The sequence below is a fragment of the Triplophysa dalaica genome, chromosome 21 (genome assembly GCF_015846415.1).
Source record: "Triplophysa dalaica isolate WHDGS20190420 chromosome 21, ASM1584641v1, whole genome shotgun sequence".
In the NCBI taxonomy this organism is placed as follows: Eukaryota; Metazoa; Chordata; class Actinopteri; order Cypriniformes; family Nemacheilidae; genus Triplophysa; species Triplophysa dalaica.
In genome coordinates, this window is record NC_079562.1 from 8652011 (window position 1) to 8666275 (window position 14265).

At 38.5% G+C, this 14265-nt stretch overlaps 1 protein-coding gene across 15 annotated transcripts in view; it reads right to left on the reverse strand.

The window, feature by feature from the left end:
- nfasca (neurofascin homolog (chicken) a) overlaps positions 1 to 14265 on the reverse strand; it is a 64407-nt gene that overhangs the window by 42637 nt on the left and 7505 nt on the right. For 14 of the 15 annotated variants that reach the window (XR_008904988.1, XM_056734749.1, XM_056734760.1 and 11 more), the window contains exon 1: positions 4041 to 4275. The exons of the other annotated variant lie outside the window; for it this stretch is intronic. The gene's annotated coding sequence lies outside the window, so the exon portion shown is untranslated. Of the gene's footprint in view, positions 1 to 4040; positions 4276 to 14265 lie in introns of those variants that run through there. 15 annotated transcript variants of the gene reach the window in all.

Genomic DNA, 14265 nt, shown 5'->3' on the forward strand with positions numbered 1-14265 from the left:
AAAGTAATGGTGTGCTTGATGGATAAAATACCCATAATCACACTTGATCACGTGTTTCACAAAAACACGTTTTGTATCTCCAGCCCAAACAAAGAGACAATGCCTAAGAAACGCTGCTAATTACTCCGATTTTCACCGCAGAGGAGCCAATAGGTTCACAAGCTATTTTCCAGCCCCCTGAAGCACGGATGATGCCGAGGGAATAGGATCTTGGTAGGAGACCATCCCTGTCCTAACCATTCTGATTGAACCGGTTCCAAATGCCACCGGGTCAATGCAGTATAATATATGCGCATAATAATCGCTATGCTTTCTTAATAATATAGTTTAGGCAAAAATATAAAGCCGCAAGATTTTCCCAGTATGGTGCTTTGGCTAATCTAAAATCATAGTGGATGATGAATCAGACTCATGTATATTCCATGCCAGCCTCTGTTGAACTTCATGTGTGTTTATATTCTTACCACTGCCCTTCGGCATTGTGCCTGAGCATGTGAGGAACCAAGAGGTCATAGTTCAGGTCAGCGCTTTTTGAAACACATAAATTGGAGCTATGAATATATTTGAGATGTGTCTTTATAGGCATCAGATTGAAATTTAAAGCAGTCTAACCCATTAAGTTCCAAGAGATATGTGTGGATTCTTTCTTCATTTTAGCAATGTGTTTCTGCAGCAGTTTTATCCGCCTGTGTCAGCCAACAGCCGTATAACACACTTTGACAGTATTAAGCCTATAATAACGATTAAGAGCGGATCAAAAACTGAGGAAATGAAAAATATACTCAAGCCTTTGATGGGGGTTATTGTTTTCATTACAACCCCCAAACCAAGCCGAGGAGCGCAGATAATACTTGTCTTCTGGTGATATTCGTTGTCTGTATTTATACATGTATTTCTGAATGACTGGTAAGAAATCAGGATAAAATACATGCATAACATTAAAAAACATCACATTTTGTTAGTCATCTGCCCCACACTTACAGCTGCAATGTCACGCAGTTTAAATGCAATGCTCAAGGGTCCAACACCTGCCAGGCCATCTGTGATCCAAAAATCTGGCTCATGGTTTAGAGGTAATATTCTTCCTGTAACTTAACTGTAGGTAACATTTCACAACAGAAGCACAAGTCTGCTGACGTACAGATAAACAATGTAGTGTGCATATGTTTAATGATGTAAACTGTACGATGAGAATTCCACAATGGACTATGGTGGATAGGGATTCTCACGGGTGGTTTCATTGAGCACCACATGAGCGGCAAAAGCGCTTCGGCACTGTTGGAACAAACACAGGGGAAATTATTAATACTCCAGATACGCATCGCCCAGTGTCACAAGTGCTAAATCTCTCATTATAGAAAGCATGAAGTTGTTAAAGGAGACAGACCTGCACTAATCGAAGACAGCCTATAGACCTCGAAAGATGTAAACTCTGGTCCACAATAAGCACGTCCGGTTTCACTTCTAATTTTTAATTTTATCTTGAATCTCATGATGTAAATGAGCTATACCAAACTACTTTTTATAACAGGGCACACTTAAAAGGAAGTGGAAATATTATAGAAATAGAAATCCTTTGTGCAATCCAAACATTTGGTAAGGGCTATGTTCAAACAGCAATTTGCAATAAACATACTAAAATATGCACACAAATTGCACAGATTACACAAATTATGTATAATATTTGACCTACTGTACTACACAAATCCCCACTGTGTGTGATATTGTAATTCATAAAGCAATGTGCTTGCCTTGACATACCTATTCCAAATTAACAAATAAACCGAAAGTGAACACAACCACAAAATGTTTATTCTAAATATGTCTTGTTTCACATGATATTTAAAAATAAATATCAAAAACTCCTCAGTGTATACTCTGTAGTAAGAAGTACACTAGTATTCCATTGTATACATGCGTAGTGCAGGTGTGCGTTTGGGTAAGAATGGGTCTGAATGTAGCATTGTGAGAAAATTTCCAAAGGGGCGGATTTGAGAGGCCTTTGGTTATCAGTCTAAATATTTACAGTGAAAGACGGTTTCTGTGCATTATCTGCGAGTACGTTAACCTCGTCCTGTTCAGCCCGCACAAAAGAATGGACTTTCATGCCCCTCATACACAGACATGCATACATATATACAACGATTTTTACACAATCAGCCCCTTGTATTCCACGTCCGGCTGTACGGCTTATTCAACAACACTGATGATATTACTGAATGCTGTCAGATGTCAAGAAGATTTTGCCCCTTTCAGGTGCATTCATTTAGAGTTCACTCATCCGTGTATCGGGTGGTTTTGAAAGATTGTTTAAACCACAAAGCAATATTTACAAAAAGGCGCGACAGAAGCGCTTTGGTAAAATGACACTGGTTCATTTACTCCCATGTGTGCAACAGAATCACACGCGGCAGAACAAATCCCGACATGTCTCCGTAAACCACATGTGAATACTGCGCATCAGCTCAGTGAAAGCCGGGTTTCCTGAAAAACATCAAAGTCCAGACAGCCGAGAGTCCCTTTCACATTGATAGAACATGACTGCTATTATTCCTTTTAAAGAATGGCATTCACCACATCAATGGTACAACACTTTCTACTATTCCAGATTAGCGTGCAAAGAAAACTGTCAATAAGTCGTCTGTAGAGAGAGATTTTGAAATATGCAAATACTGTTCCTCATTGGTGCTTTAAAAAAGCTTTGGTTTTATATCTCAATACAAACAATATTATTGTCATGTATAATGCTGCATTGAATTGAACAAAAAATGTTTACAAGAGGAGAGAATTTCTATAATTTATCAGTAAATGTAACAACAAATAATGCTATTTTAGTTATCCAAGTTAATCATAAAACAGTGTGGCCGTAAGAATAACACAAGAAGCGACTAATAAAAGTAAAAAATTATACTTCATCTTAAAGTGATTACAATTACACACTAAGTACCCAAATATCTACAGTACAACAGGACCCTGTGGTAGTCTCTCTCTGGGAGTTTGTGCGAGCTTTGGAGTGCTTCACACTTTACTTGTCCTGGGTTTGTGTCTGCTTGTACACCCCCAGCTAAAACATCTGACTGACATCTCTGCCCTTGTTCTAGTGTTCAGGATGACACAAAGACTCCTCTAGAATCTGACATGAGCTGAAATGATGTTCAGTGTAAACACGGATGTTGACGGTAGCCGGGAGACACACACAGACAGAGGACTTGTAAGATAGAGTGAAAGGGCAAAGGTCAACGTAAGAAATCAGACACAGTAGTTTACGAGACGCAGAACATGCAACATGTAGTTCAGCGCCAGATCGATCAATACGTCCTGATGTGGGAACTTATCAATAAATGTCCGACTGTAATGGTTTAGACACATAAAATCAAATGTAACTGTTTTCAAATTCTGGCAAATAATACATTAATCAACTTATTGTCTACGACTGGACAACCTAAAGTCTGAAGAAGCGCTATTATTAATGTGCACCGAGAACACAACATGGCAATCCAAAACCAAACTACTAAGGCACAAAACTGCGCAATCCCAATTTACTAAATTTTGACATATGGTTAGATCAGATTGCTGGACAATTTGCCAATAATTTCTTTGTAGATTTATTTAAATCAAGGGTCAATTCACATTCTGACCATCTGTTATTGATATTTTCTTATATCATCCAAATGTCAACATCATCTATCATTCTACAGAAGTTTAAGGTGAAACTAACACTGTTTTTTAATAATATACTTATAATGATGGATGATTGATTCATTTAAATGTGTCATTTTACCCATTTATACTAACAGCGTTACATAGCTGATAGAATAAATGCATCTTAACATGGCAGAGCAACAAAGCCCAGCATAAACGGTTAAGCATGTGGGATAAAACATCACTCATATGACAATGAGGAAAGATCCATGCTCTCTTTCCAGAAACAAAAAAGACAATTGATATCCAGCAGTAGTCTGTTGGCCTGAAAACAAGCAGTGACAGGAAAGACCCCTTTAGAACCCACCAAAAAGCATAAGAAACCAAATCCAAATTACCTCTCAGGCAAGGTCTCCGGTTCTGATAAGAGTGAGCTGGCCTGTCATTCCTATTAGAGTTGACTCCTCTCTCTTATATGTGCCACCTGGTATAAAATCCTTAGACTCTCTGTGTCATCAAGATGTAAAGCATGTGTAGCTCCTTAATGATGTGCCTTCTGGGGTCAGTTATCTCTTGGTGCATCCACACGCTCTTACTATCTCAGACATTCCCTCTCTCTCTCTCTGTCTCTATGCCTTCCTCACACACCACAAACACTGAATCCCTCCGTCTGCCGCCTCCCACTCCCCCTTTTCTCCGCCCACTGCATGAATAATAAATAGTCCTGTGGGCAAACCCCTCCCCCCTTTGCAAAAATCCACACACACATGTGCTCTCACACTACTTCATGATAAAACAAGTTCACACACAGAGGACGATACAAATATGCGCACATGATATATATATATATGTAACCGGGGCGACCGGGCCTCCCCCACTCTCGCCGGCTGGAAGGGATTAAGTATTTCTCAGGCAGAGCTAGAAGATTCTCTCCTCCTCTTAGCTTTCTCTCTGAGCTTGACCCTCCAATCTGACCCGCGTCTCACCCTCGTGTATGTCTGGACACGCTTCTCACCCCACGTCCGCCCTCCTGCCACTGACATATCAATATAATGTCAACAACATGAAATTGGTAGCCGTATGTGCTTAGGGAAGCCTAATGTAGACAGAGATCAATAAATGCCAGTGCCAACCGGGCAACGAGAGTGTGGGAAAAAGTTAATCGATAAAGACTTTAAAAGTGATAGTCCATGTAAAAAATGGAAATTCTGTTATAATGTTGGTCACCGAACAACGCCAGTACCCATTCACTTCTATTGTATGGATACAAAACCAATGCAAGTCAATAGGTACCGACGTTGTTCGGTTAGCAACATTTTTCAAAATATCTTCTTTTGTGTTCTGCAGAAGAAAGAAATGAAAGCTGATGTTAGTTAATCTTATCACAAACGTAAAAGCCAAAAACAACAAAAAAACTGTCAATGACAGGCCAGCTTAATTCAAATCAGCACCATTGACCTTGTTAGTCCAATGTTGGTTTGCAAATTGCAGGTATCTATATCTCTATAGCAACTAGTCGTGTTAAATTATGATAATAGGTCTCATCTGTGACTGCCTGTCTTTCAGCGGGACGTCAAGAACAAAGATAACAGTTAACCGCTAATTTCTATGCAAAGCTCGATTAAACACCGTGTCAGCTTCTCTTGTCTGCTACACAAATAAAAGAATTTGAAAAATTAAACTGTGTGTGTTGCTGAACTGTTTTTGTCTGTGTCCTCAAAGCATGTTTAGAGCAGAATGAGTTTCTCTTATTGTAAGGAATGTTTCGCATTTTTTCCCTTTCTAGTGACGTCTGTTGTGGGGGCTCCCGTGTTGGCAGATGCAAAACAGAGCAAGACTAAATAAAAGGTTTATTTCATCCGTGATTGGCACAGAAATTAGATTTTAATCGTTCCGTGGAAACAGTGAGACAAACAAAAGAAACAGAACCAAAAGTAAACAAGCTCTGCTAGATATATGCATGTGATCAGTCAGACAGATGCATTATAGGATTTAATAAGAGTGGCTTGGATGGAAAAAAATAATTTTCACAGCAAAGAATGCAAAACTCTTATTTGAATTTATTTAAAGGGGTCATATGGAGCGAGCACATGTTTTTCTGTGTCTTTGGTGTGTAATAAGTTGCCCATGCTTGTATTAGACACGTAAAATTGCAAAAATGTAAGAAGCGAATGCTCACCCAGACCTGCCTGAATCGCCTCGTGTAACCACACCCCCACAAATCTACATCAGTTCATGGTATGATTTGACTAAGACCGCCCAAATGTTTACCCAAGTAAGGTGGGCATCTTATCACCCCTTTAAAGAAGTAAATTAAAACTAAAATTAAATTCTAAGAAATTTCATCTAAAAACCAAAAGGATATATTATAAGAATTTTCCAAATCTCTCATAAACATGCCATGATCTATTACGCTAGACAGGCTAACCTGGCTTTAAACGTACAAACATATAACTTTGGTGAGAAGAAGATTTATCTAGTTCTTCTCCTGTTTTATACACTACAACCCCCAAAGAGAATAAAAGGGTTAAAGTCAATGGAGGCAAATGTAGTTTGGTTGCCAACGTTCTTCAAAATATCTTCTTTTGTGTTCTGCAGAAGAAAGAAGTCATACAGGTTTGAAAAATTAAGAGGTTGAATAAATAATGTCAGAATTTTCCATTTTAGGTGAACAATCCCTTTAACAGAGCTCTTTGAATAAACCCTTTCATAAAGCTCAAAAGAATATTTTTCCTGTAAAAGAATGTATACAAAGATTTTTTATATTGTACAAATACATATTGTCTATGTACGATTAATGTGATTAAGGTTAGTGAGTGCAGCTTAATTCAGTAACTGGTTTTGAGGTTAAGAAACCTGTATTCATTTGATGTCAACATGAAAGGCCCTGAGCAAAGGCATTCCTGCCCCGTCACCGTTCCCTTGGCGTGCGGTCACAAAGGCCCGTCTTTCAATTGCATCAGGTGTAACACTAATTGCATTGTTTAAATATTTAAGCCAGCGCTCGACCAAACAGAGGCACAAAGGCAGAGAGACTGGGAGGGGTTTGAGTTAAAAAGAGTGAGAGGGGGTGGAAGACAGAGAGAGAAATGACAAGAAAAGAAAGGGCAGCTGAATATGGCTGTATTTGAGAGAGACAGAAAGGTTGTTGTTTGTGCATCTCCAGAACAGGACGTGAGCTTGACAAAGACAACCGATAGTGGGGCATCATGGTCATTGGTATGTGAGCAAAGTGAGGCATCCTTTTGTTGTTGGGAAAGATGCAACGGGACTAACTTCTTTTTTGTTTCTCTTTCCCAGCAATCAACGGGGCGGCTCATTAGAGGCTAACAAGGGGTCTGAAGAGCACATTTGGAGAGGCAGGCGCCTGCCAAGATTTCGAGAGAGGGCACATAGAAAAGCTGTCAGTAATGAGCTGAAACTGGTCCATGATAGTCCCACTGGAGTGAATCCCACTCTGAAATGTTCAGTACTGTTTGGCATGGGGTAAACCACCGACAAGATCTTGTTTATCCATCAACAATAAAACCGTTTGTATAGCCTAAGCAACATAATGGACATAGTATAGATTTACTGTTAGTTATTCTTTAGCAATTTTTACACTATAGTGAGCATGCTTGATGTTCACTAAGGGAAACTTGGCTGTAATCACTAATCATTTATGTTGAACTGTTTCTTTAAACCCTACCAAGTGCAGAGAAAACATTAAAACCAATTCAATGATGCCAAACAGACCTCTGATATAAATGTGATGTAAAGTATGTCCCAACCACTCCTTGATCCTGTAAATGAGGAGCTCTTAGGAACAGCTGGTCCTTCGTTTACCAGGTCTGTGCCTTTCTAAACACATTCTGTCTTATTCTGTCAAACCATCCATTGATCTGAAGACCACTCTCCACTTATCCTGCTGTGTACAGAGCTGGTCAGGGGGTCAGATTAATAGTGGTCCTTCAGAGCAGCTGCTGCCAAAGCAGATACATCCACATTTGTCTCGCCACTCTTGAGACAACCGTGTCTTTCTTCTCTGACTCAATTCTCTCTCTTACTTAACAGGCACATAAAGCTGGAAAATCAAAGCAAGAATAAAGAGAATTTCTATGACCCGAAACACCATAAATTTGGTCCGGATCAATTCTATTGATTTGCTTCAACATTTATTGAAGCTCCTCAGGGCAGAGAATCACTTCCCAATAAAACTACGTACTAGGATTTGTTGTGTGTAAAACCAAAATATTTGTATAACACAATACTGTAAAGTTTAGAGTTTACATTAAAAAATCAGCTAAAAAACTCAATTCATAGTCTTTATTAGTTGCAAGTGTTTCATGAACAGGGTCATGACATCATCACTTATGTAAACCATTAAATAGTTGAAGGGTCAAAGGTTAGGCTTATGTGCCCAGTCCAACCACAGAACAGATGTCAGGTAGGCCACAGCCTTGGACATAAACACAATCACTCCAACAGCAGGGTACCTGGCTCTGTGACTTTCCTCAATAAGCCGCCGGCACATCCCTCGAACAGGAACATAGACAGAATCTGTAATTCAATGAAGGCCAAGAACAGCAGGGCTGTTAGAGGTGTAAAATGTCAACGTGTTTGGATCTAAATGTTCTGGGTGAATTAGGCCGTTTCTCAGAAGTGTTATTTGAAAAACCTGCAAAGAGCATATATAAGAGATGACTTATAGAGACTGAAAGAGGAATGGACTAGGGAGGAACAAATGACCTAAACTGAAATGATAATACTAATGTACAGATGATACATTAGATATTCCAGCCAAAGCAGTAAGCACCACAGAGAGGGACACATTATGAATAATATCCAGACAGTTTATATGTCAAGGATGGCATCTTCTAGCGCAAGGAGGTTGGTCTTAAGTTTTTTTTATATTTAGTACCCATTATATAAATGCAAACCCATTAAAGGCAATAAATAATGTACTATATTGCAACTTTACTGTAATCGTGATGTGCCGGTATTCACAATACGTCACAATAATGGTTTGAGTATAAATGAAACAAGACATTACATGAAAGTTACTATATATACTAAAATAATCATAATGAAAGGTGTTATAACAAAAACAGAGATTATAAGACTTGAATATGGACAACATCATGTCAGCCCCAAAAATATTGGTTGAAAATGTCTTAAATTAAATCAGTCTGAAAGTTTTTTTATTTTTACCATTTCGCTATATTTATATTCATTTAACATTTTTATCTTTAAATGTTCTAGGGTTCTTTGTTTTTTTAAACATTGTTAAACGTATTATTAAAGGGGATGTGCAACTGTTTCTCATGCATTTTGACTTCTTTACAATGTTAAACTTGCTGTCTTCTCATGCTTGACATGGTCAACTTGTCAAAAAATGAGTTGGACGTAAGACGTAGTATATCTGTGCTTGATACACTCCCAATGTCAATTGTATAGGTTTGAGAAAGTTTGTTTCAAACATGAAAATCAGTTTTGTAACAGCTTTTCTTAGTCGCTTATTGTACAATTCTCCCGGAAAGCACGCCCATGCGTCAACCCGCAAGTGCCAGATGAAAGAGTATGTGCACACGTCAACCAGGGAGAGCGGGAGAAGGAGTGCACATGTCAACCAGCTGGAGCTATAGAGAGAGAGCACTGCGTTTGCGAATTTCAGCTGTGTTTGTTTGTTCACTGCATTTCGGTGAGGAATGTTAGATAAACGGTGGATGTACCACTGGATTTGGAGATTGTTTGAAACTGATAGATGGAGCCAGTGTTTCCCCTACCATTACTTTAAGCGGCACCCACCCCTTAAAGGTCAAGTTAATTTTAGTTTCTATTTAGTGCCAGATCACAAGAGAATGTTTCCTATAGAACATTTCTATACCTTATTCCTTTATTAAACAAACTAAATAGCATTATGTTATTAACTTATTTACATCGGCGGCATGACATTTCTGTGTGTATATGGTTGTACGTTTACAATACTCCTCTGCTCTCCCTATCGAGTTCTGCACCGATGCCCCGTGCACACAACCAGAGACTTGCGCGCACATACTCAGGTTAGCACACTTGTACCAGCCGACAGATAACATATGTCGGGACATATGGCACGTCAACCACCTGAAAAGCAGATACAAATATTTGCGTTTTTAAACGCTCCCAGGGTGGTGAAAATGGCCACATTCGCCCTCCTGCTCCAATTCTGAGTACAGAAAAGACAAACGCCCTTCCACTGACAAGCAACAGTCCAGATACAACCGGATGACAGGTTTTGACCCAGCTTGAATTTGTTCCATCCGGACTGCAAGATATAATTAACCATCCAAATCATCAGACTATTCCTGTAGTTTAAATTGAGCAGCGCTTCTAGCTAACTGCGCTGATCACATCACGCGCACTCATGGACATTTTAGTGATTATATTTTGACGCTATAGCTTCTAATATCTTCATTTAGTGTCAAACGCGCTTCATTTTAACCCTTTACGCTCCTGTTTCTCATGCCAGAGACTCGTCGCATACCTGCAGACACCAAGAGGAGGTAAAAATATGCACACTTTTACTGTAAAGGTCTTTCCACATACAGTCCGATTTTACGGTGTCTCTGGATTTTAAAAAGCCTCTCAAAATGCTTGCTATAACACACCTCCTTCAAAACACATGAGCACGCGCACAGACCAGAAGCTGTTCCAGTCCTGTCTTCCACTGTCGGTTCCAATGAAGTCATGTCACATTCACCGGTGAGAAAACATTACAGTACAGAGTGAATTACATTACTGCAATAACGAAAATCTCCATTTACCTGCTCTCTGTCCGCTCAACGTCCCACTGCCAGCACATAGCACATGAGCGCGCTGATGACTGCGTGAACAGGGTGCGCACTGGGATGCAAAATACGCTGACTGACAATGTATACATGACGTATCGTTGCCTTCAGAGAAATGTTTTTTGACCCTACGCCTTTCACAGAAGATATATATTTGTAAAAATAACAATGTTTCGTTTTACTTATTAATTGCTTTCAGGATGTCAATAAACTTCCAACCAGCATGTCAAAAAGTTTCTGGACAGGATTGCCTACTCAGCCTTTAAGTAAATGAAAATGCAGAAGTGGCCTCAAAGTATTTTTAACTGTCAGTCAGTTGACTGTTTGCTATATAGGTTTGTGACAGATTATACAACATGATGTCTTCTTTCTACATTTTGCATTATTGATATTAATAATATTAATAGCATTACTAATCAGCATGTTAAGAGCACTTCATAATGAATCATGTTATAATCAGAAATAATATTTAGAATCAGTTTTAGTTTAAATGGCATGGAAAGAACACTTGTTAGTAATTTTGTAAGTAGTTCTGCTCATGATAAAGTACTTTCAGTTGTTACATTTTGTTGTTAGTAGTTTTTAGGACTTCGCTTTAGCACCAGAGCCTTCAACACATTTTCTCATGGCCTTCTACGTTTCATAGATTCTGCAGCTTTCAGAATTAAAATAAATGGCCTGATAAATAATTAGATGTTAACTTTTTATATACATATTCGACTGGGCACAATTGATTAAATATTATATATTAAAACAAGTATTATCCGGACCTATATATAGAGACCGCTTCTCTTTAAGAGAAGCCAACAATATAAGTTTTAACACATTTGTTTTGTGTCAAAATTTGATACTGCAATAAAACGGTATGCTGTGATAATAATCGTTCCGGCAATGATCGTGATATTCAAACATTTATACCGCTACATGCCTGACCATGTCTAAAGGGACTGTTAGGCAAAACTTCCTTTTATAAATATACTATGCCTTAGTAGATTGTATAAACTTTTTTTTAGGTTATTTTAGGTCTGTAACAATGATTGAAGAATTTGAAAAAGTAACACAAACAACTCTCCAATTTAAACTAAGCCAAAGATCAGAGTCCTGAGCACACAGTGCTGGCTGAAGAATCAATTCTGGATTTGACATCCAGTGTGTTAAGTCCTAGGGTCGTCCTTCATTTTAGCCCCCATACCTACTTACATCTGCACTAACAAAGGGCTGAATCAGAGTGTGTGTTAACAAAAGCCCTTCCATGCTTGTCGGTCAAACGGCGGCTGTCACGCGCAGGCCCGTTTCACGCCCCTTGACCCCCACCCCACCACACAACATGAGCTGCTTTCAACAGTAGGATGATTTCGTTTCTTCAGTTAATTGCTGGCGGGGCCCTGATCTGCCCTCAAGAAGTCTGTATGAGGAAGCTTTGGTCTTCCGCCAGCGCGCAAACACATATCCCCCAAACACACACACATACACAACCAACGTCTATGAATACAATGGGGAAAAGCAGCTGGACTGCAGAACCACAAGGCAGTCCTGCATACGTAATAACACAACTAAGACAAGCCATCTGTGCCATAAGGATCATAACATCTGCTTTAGATCAATAATATGCAAAAATAAGGACAGTTTTATTTTCAGAAAATGTTCGATATCCATTAAAAGCTTCCGTTCTACAGTATAACTTAATGTGGGTTTAGGCCTAAAACAGATCTGTTGTGTGAGGTCATTGTTAATGATGTAAGTTCCCAAGGGGCTCAATGGACACCTGTTATGGAGTAAAGCATTGAAACCTTTTCAAAGCTACAAGTCGTTATTAGGGTATAATAAAAGATGTTCTATGCAAAAAATATAAATGGGTCTAATCTATCATGTACTCACGCTCATGTCACCACAATGCTGTATGACTTTCTATTCTATGCAGAACACGAAAGTGGATATTAAGAAAAATGCTGGTAGCCAATCAACATTGGACTCAATGGACTTCGCTTGTATTGAGACAAAACCACTGAGACATTTCTCAAAATATCTTATTTTGCTTCCACAGAAGAAATAATCATAAACATGACATGGCGATGAATAAAAGATGACATCATTTTTATTTTTGATGTCGACATCTATGAAGCATGGAAAGATTTCACATTACAATTTGTACTGTATGTCTCTGGACAGTGTTGTCTCTCTCCATACACTAATTAGGATAAATTAACTTATTACCGTTCTGGGATGGAAAAACAGAACTGACACAGCACAAATAATTTGGAGTACATTAACTGACTACATATACATAAACATTAATACTGAAAAATCAAATCGCATCAAAAAACTATTTTGTGAAATCAGATACCTTGCACTCAAACAATAGAAAATAAACAAAACACATTTGAAGCACAAGACAAACAACAGACGACAATGTCTTCACAATTGCAGTGTCATTCGGGTCAGAGCCATGGGAAAACACAGGGTTAGAGATGCCACTGTTTGCCATAAGGTTATTAGATGTGTCAAATTACAGACAACCCCCTCTGCGAAACACCTGCAGGCGTGGTTATTATTTCTAGGAACAAAACACTTATGCCAAACCAAGGTTATCACATCTCTGCTAATCAGATATAACGAACAGGCTGAGATGTCCATAAATCCACAAAATACAAAACAACACCTTCAAACGTACATTTAATGCTCATTTAAAGAAGCAGGTAACTAGTTAATTAATAGATTAAATGTGATTACAGGAAAGGGTTACTCCATCTCTACTGCAATATACAGGTTACTGGGTTTCTGTGGATTTGAGGTCAGACACTGAATCTGACCTACATGTAACATGCAGAGAGAAACTTGGGTGTGAGGAGTATTCCTAGAAATTTATCCATTCTGTCGTTTTGTTTTAAACTTCCCCCCAAATTTTAATTCGGTCATCATTTACTTGTCTGTTATACTTGTGTTTTTCTCAAGTTGTTCCAAATCTGTAAATATGTATTTGTTCTGAAAACACAGAGAAAGATATTTGGAATAACGCTTGTAACCAAACAGTTCTTGGCCACCATTGACTATCATAGTAGGAAAAATGTCTTTGTTCTGTTGAAAACTTTTTTTTTTAAGTGAAAAATTAAATATTTTGAAGAATAAAAGCAAACAGTTCTGTGGCACTTTTGACTACCATCGTCATTTGTCCTACTATGGTAGTCAATGCTTGCTCTCCTGTTTTTGCCAAGTGGTTGATATCCTTAGAACAAAATCATGTTGACCCTGGGAGAAAATTTAAATCAACCAATCAGATTTCAGAAATAAGTTTACAGTTTATTTTAAATGTAATCATCCAACCAGGATTAGGTGCTTCTATGTTTTTCACGTATCGCTTCCCTCTGATTTAAGGTGTAAGTTATGGTTGTGGTTTGGTGTGGGTTTAGGTTTTATTTATTAAAAATATGTCCTTAGGTTAATAAAATATGTTGTCCTGAGGAAATGTTCCACTTGGCTGTTCCACACGTTCCACACTTCATGTTCCAGAACCACTTGGCATGTTCAGGTCGAGCAGTCAATGGTGGCCGAGAACTGTTGTTTCAAGCATTCTTCCAAACATTGTGCAACAACAAGATTATACGGATTTGGAAAAACAAGGGTGGGTGTAATGATGACAGAATTTTCTTTTTTAAGTTTACTCTTAGATTAATACATTCAACGTTGGTGTTAAATGTGCTTTTCCTCTGGAGACTTTTCCATTTTCTCATACAGAGCCACATTAAACTTGAGCATGATGGAGGGTGACATTCAGGAAACAGATATTGAATCCAGCCCTGTAAAAACCCCATCAATGGAG